Here is a 6,000-nt window from a genome sequence, read left to right on the forward strand (position 1 = left end):
GCCAATGGGCTGAGTTAGTGGGGAGAGTAGATGGGGCAGTTAGTCTAATCCCATCATCTAGGGACCAAAGGGACCAGGGTGGACTCTGGAGGCACCAGGAGCTTCTCCTTCAGCATTACAGGGGACAGCGTGCACCTTTGCTTGTTTTGGCAGTGGTATAATGCACTAAGCCATTGTAATTTTACATCAAGCTTCAACAAGTTCTTGACACAGTGAGCTACCATCTGTAGAGCCTGCTTCTCTGACAGTGAAGCTGGTTTCAGATGATGATTGGTATCAGGCATGTTTGAGGAAAAGAAAACTATTTGCTGGTTGAAAGCCAGCCCTCATAAGTGGCCTCAGGATCCTGGAGGTGAGGAGACAATTGCAAAAAGCACCAGCATCTACACATGCTGTATGTGTGCTTTTCATTCAGCAGAATAAAGTTGGAGATGCAAGTCAAGGAGCCATCTTCTGAGAAGATGGAGACCTCAATGCTAAAGCAGGATTAATTACAGTCCATGGCCAGAGTAAAGAAAACCAGGTTGCTGCCTTGTCTGCAGCAAGAGAGTAGGTTTGTGGCATGACCGTTTCAAGCACTGTATTTTCTCCATGCATTCTTTTCTTCAGTGCTGCTTTCCATTGATTGAGGGTAAAAGAACATCATTGGACAGAAAGCCAGACATTTCTACTCAGAAAAGAAAAGCTGACTAAGATATTGACTCTCAATTTACCACTCTTAATCTTGTTTTTTAAGATTATAAACTGAAAGAACCCTAAATACACACCAAACTCATAAGGCATTCTCATGTTAGTATCCTAAACATCCTCCTTTGCCTTTGTCTTTACACTGTCCAAATTACATTGTAACATACTCAAAAGGATGGCTCTTTCTGCTGGTGTTTGCTTGAAGAGCACTACCTACAGTCACCAAGCTCTTTTTGTAATAAATAAGAAGTGCATTTTGCACTTCCCAACTCTAAATTAAGTTTAAACCATTGGACGTCTATGAAAGTTTCTAGGAAAGTTTCCAAGAACATGCAACCAAAAGCCAAACTGGCTGTGTTGCATATACCATTCAGCTCCTCCACCAGTCATGTTTATTTATAACCCAGGAATATCAGTTGTCTCTATACAATAATCAAATTATAAAAACAAAGGCAACATGCTGGGAATTCATTGCTCACATCTTCTAAGAGACTAAGGCTGTGAGTTGCACAGCCATTGGTGTTTATGATCCATTTGTCTCAGTACAAGTTTTCAGAAACTGAGAAACACTAACCTCCTCTATTGAGGGCTATGGGCTTGCTCCCACAAAAAATCAAGTTTGTATAGTTTTCAGACATATGGAAAAACAGATACTCAGAAAACGGAAATTCTGGTATTGAAGAACTTCACATTCATGTCTCTTTCCGTGTTATTTCTCAGAATTCATGATGAAAGTTAAATCTGTAAACGCCTCTGACGCATGAAAACCAAATTGTCTTTTGTTCCTGATTTTGTTATCGAAATCAGAAAAGGGAAGCATGCTCTAGAATTCCTCATGGCTTTTCGGTTTTCCTGTTAACTTCGAAGCATTCCAGAGAACAGCTCTCTTGGTTCTAGCTGATAAGCTTGGTGGTACTTCATCTCAAGTCTTGAAAACACACTTCTGGCTGCAGCTGTAATGGTTAAACAGATTCCTCCTACAAGCCCTGACAGGGTTTGAGGGTGATCACAATCAGTCCATGTGTTAGGAGTGCAGCAGGGCTGAGATGGATGACTGAGCTGGGGCAAATCTACATCCTGGAGGGGACATGTATCAACAGTCCAACACTACTCTGGCACTATTTTCATCAGCCACCCAAACTTTCAGTTTCCCACTGTGAGGGATCTTTCTTTGTGGGCTGCAAGAATGAGCTAAGGGAAAGTACTTGAACAGGACAGTCACAGGACATGCACCATTTCTCACATCACTGGGAAAAAAAAAAAAAAAAAAAAGACCCAGCAGAATCTCAGGGACTCCCATATCTTTGCTGAATTTTCCTAGGTTAAAGGCAGAGCTGCTGCCTCCTTCTTTCTTTCCTGCTGGTTACAAAGAAATGACTGAAAGAAATGCTCTGCCAAACCCAAACCTAAACATCCTCTATTCTATAGTTCAATCAACATATTGAAAGTCAATTATTTGCATGGCTATCCTTGTTGGGACACATGGCACAGACCACTGCCCAAGGGAAACTATTCTCCATTAACTTTATTTGATGGGTATATCCAGGATGTGCAGTTTACTGCACAGCGTCAGCATTTTATTCTTTCTATAACAGTGCCGCTGTGCTTGAGACTAGATTAACAGTGAAACCTTCCGATTCAGTCTTTAACTCTTGAGTGCTCTTCTGGAGCAAATCCAGCAGTTTTCTCAAAGACTAAACCTCATTAGTACAATTACTATAGCAGCTGAAAGTTTGGACACTAGAAAACAAAAGGGAGCCTTGTGTACATCCAAAGACACCAACAGTAAACTCTGCCTGAACCCTGTATTGACTAAAGTAGGCCAAAGTATTATGGTAGCAACCCCAAAGGGTATCTGTGGAGGGTTTTAACTCAATGAAAGTACTAAACTAACTGCAAACATTAAATATAACATACTTATAGCTAAATGCACATGTACCTGTATGTAACAACCTATACACCTGCCATCATATGCTTTGTAAGATCTCTCAGTGAGTCACACTCAGTGGAATAATGGTTCGCTGCCGTGCTCAGTTCAAGAGCTGCCCTGAGTGGGTTTTGCTCACCGGGTCTTGTGCAGCCTGGAGGTCCCTTGGTCTGCACAGAGCACAGCACAGGGCAGCACGAGCCACTCTGAATGTACAAGGGAAGCAGAACAGCTGGGGAAGGCAAAGTGTCATTTTGCCAGAGATCCTTACAGAGTGAAGAAGGCAACATGCCCAAATATAAACCCTTTAATCCAAAAGCCCTATAAATATGTTCAGAAAAAGGTGTGCTGATTGAAATACAGTTGGCCAGTCAAAAAGGAAAACAGTTAGGACAAAAATGCACTCTCAGCTAAAATCTCTGGCTAAAACTAAATTAAAGTGAGTGGCTGATGGGACTAGCAGCAGAGCATCATCCACAGGGACCTTTATGAACATGAACAGAAAGCTCATGAAGTTTGGTAAAGAGCAGGGCAAAGGTCTGCTCCTGGGCAGAAAACCACCATGCTCAGCACAGGCTCTCTTGCACAGGGCCTGGGCTTGCAGCAGGAGCCAGGCTGACCATGTGCCACAACGTCCTCACTCTGCAAACCTGGCTGGCAGATGCTGGGCTCCTTCAGGAGTGTGGTCAGCAAATCAAGGGAAGTTACTCTCCTCTTTTTGAGGCAGCATCTGAACTACTGCGATCTGCTGTAAAACCTGAGCCCTGAAAGCTCGGGAAGAACTAAACAAAAGGAGCCTGTTAAAGGTCAGATTCCCGGTGAGAGGAGGTGCAGCAAGCCCAGAGGGCAAATACAAAGGGACCTCCCTGCACTGGCAGTGGTGAATCCTTAGGTCAGATTGAGCTGTCCGCTTTAACCTCACACAGAGGCTCTGAAAACTCCTCTGGTTTCAGTACACCCATGCCAGGGGAGGTTGAAAGACCCAGGCTTGGAGCTGGCCTGGAGTGTTCTTCATGATGAAGATGGATACATGTAACTGACTATTTAAATGCTGGCAAAGCCCGCAGGCTTGACTGTGTGTCCTCTCCCAAGTCCTTTACATGCTTCTCCAGCCCCTATCACCCTGGTGATAGGCAGGGTGTCTCCCCCACTTGCCATCCCCACACACTGCGAGTCCCTGGTCCATGCTCCTGCCTCACATATCACATGTCAGCAGATACACGCTAACTCCATGCAGCAGACAGAGGGCAAACGCTCCGTAAGCTGCATCTACTGAGCCCAAAGAACCGTGATGCTATGTCTGCATTAAGCTGTTTGTGCAGCTGGTACAAGTTTTTATTTTTTCTTTTTTAAAGTTCTTGATGTTAGTTAAGGGTATACAGAAACAATAGGGACTTTTGTCTTAAGAGACCATCTGAAAACAACCTCATCCTCTCAGAAAGAGGAGCAAGGAGGGGAAATACTCTTTAAAAATCCCCTAAATGAGAACTGAAAAGAAAATGAAGCCAAGCTTTTCTGGGATTCCCAGGTAAATGTTTGAGCTGTACTGCTTGTGCACAGCAAGCCTTTCCAAACTGCTCAATCACACTGAAATCTTTGAGTCAGGAATCAAGACCAGGACTAGCATCTGCTCTCTAAAATGAGCAGGAATGCTCAATCAGAGAACAAATGGAGCCAACAGATCCCACTTTCCTCTGCAGACAGCAGGCCCCTTCTCTGCCTATCCCTGCAGCTCTGTCTTGGAAACAGGAGCAGACACACAGCATCCCCACTGCAGTTTTGCAGTTTCCTACCATCTCATCGGAATCCAGTGAAATCCACCAGCATCAGAGCTGGAGCGGAAAGGGGGAGGGAGAGAGAACATGTGCAGCTGGTGCAAAAAGCGTAGGAATAGATCAGGATGTGCCTCTGGGAAGCCACAAGCTGCTGAACTCACACTTGCCTTGGAGTCCCCTCTCGTGAGTCCCAGCTCAAACACAGCCTAAGCACACAGCACCATTTCCCTCTCCCTGCTGCACTTCCAGCTATTTGGGAAGGGTAAATCCTGCAAATACAAGCCAGATGTGCGAGTGCTGCAAGTCAGTTAGGATCTGACAAGAACCAGCACATAAGCAAACACAGTGTAAGCTGAGCTGCTCTGCAAGGCAAGGGGGTAAGAGCAGGTTCTTAACAGCCCTCCTGATCCTTGTCTGCTTCACAAGCAAAAGCAATGCAGAGGCTGACAGAAGGCGAAAAAGTAGCTCCACAAACAACCCTTGCCATGTCCTGGTACAAAATAAAAAGGGTTATTGCTGATTGTGCAACTACAAATGAAGGCTCCTAACTCTGTTTTGGCCCCGGGGATAACAGCATTGCTTCATAATGACTTCCCTTCCTTCTGAATGGCCCTGGGAGCTCGTGTGGAACAACCTCCTTCGGGTGCAAAAGTACAAGAAAGTGCCTGCTTTCTTCACCAGGAAGCAGAGGTGCAGCATGCAGGAAGGGAGCAATTCAGTCTTCTGGTGTTTGTTTTCTGTCCTTTTCTTTTTTTCCTGCTCATTTTTCACTGCCGTTTTACTTTGGAAATTCCCCCGCATTCAAATCCTTTCAAAAAATGGTGTTTCCAGGCTCTTGCACAATTCCCTCTGGAGCTGTTGTATTATTTATCCTTAACTTCTTTCCCACACAGTGATTGCTGTAAAAGTCTCCTTTTTTCCTTCAAAATTTTACACTCTTTCCTCTAGGGACACGCTGATATTATAGTCCCAAAATTTACTCAGCTGGAACATGGGGTAGAAATTGCAACAATTCAACTGTTGCTCATTCATGAGAATGAGCAATGGGAATGGAAAAAACCCTGCTTCCCCACATTCAGAATTAGAATATTAATCTTGTTGATCTTAGATATGTAGTGTAAGACTATCTGAGCAGAGCTGGATGAGTGCTAGATATTTTCATTTCAATAGAGAATAAGCTGTTTTCAGAATTTTATTTATATACTTCCCTTCTTTTCTACATTGTATATTTAATTTTAAGCTCTTTCTTTGCACAACAGCTGGTTAGGTTTCTTGTCATATTGGAGTAAGACATTTTCAGCTTATCAAATTGGAAAATGCAAGTTATTGACAGCACTGAAGTCTAGACAGTTACAATTTTCATAAGCAAGTCTTTTTTTTTCCTTCCTTTTTTTTATATCCAAAATCTAGACAGGCTACTCAGACCAGCACTTAGGCTGATGAATGCTGTATGGGATGCTATGCATAGGATTGCCAAGACAGTGTTGGAACATGCCCAAAAATACCTGAGCTGACAAATATGTATGAGTATTCTTTCAGAGACAGCAAGAACCTATACACCTGTTAACAACAGGTAGTACAAATGCAAAAAGCAGAAATATGGAAAATAGA

Source organism: Athene cunicularia (genome assembly GCF_003259725.1).
Source record: "Athene cunicularia isolate RWA chromosome 15 unlocalized genomic scaffold, athCun1 chr15_part1, whole genome shotgun sequence".
In the NCBI taxonomy this organism is placed as follows: Eukaryota; Metazoa; Chordata; class Aves; order Strigiformes; family Strigidae; genus Athene; species Athene cunicularia.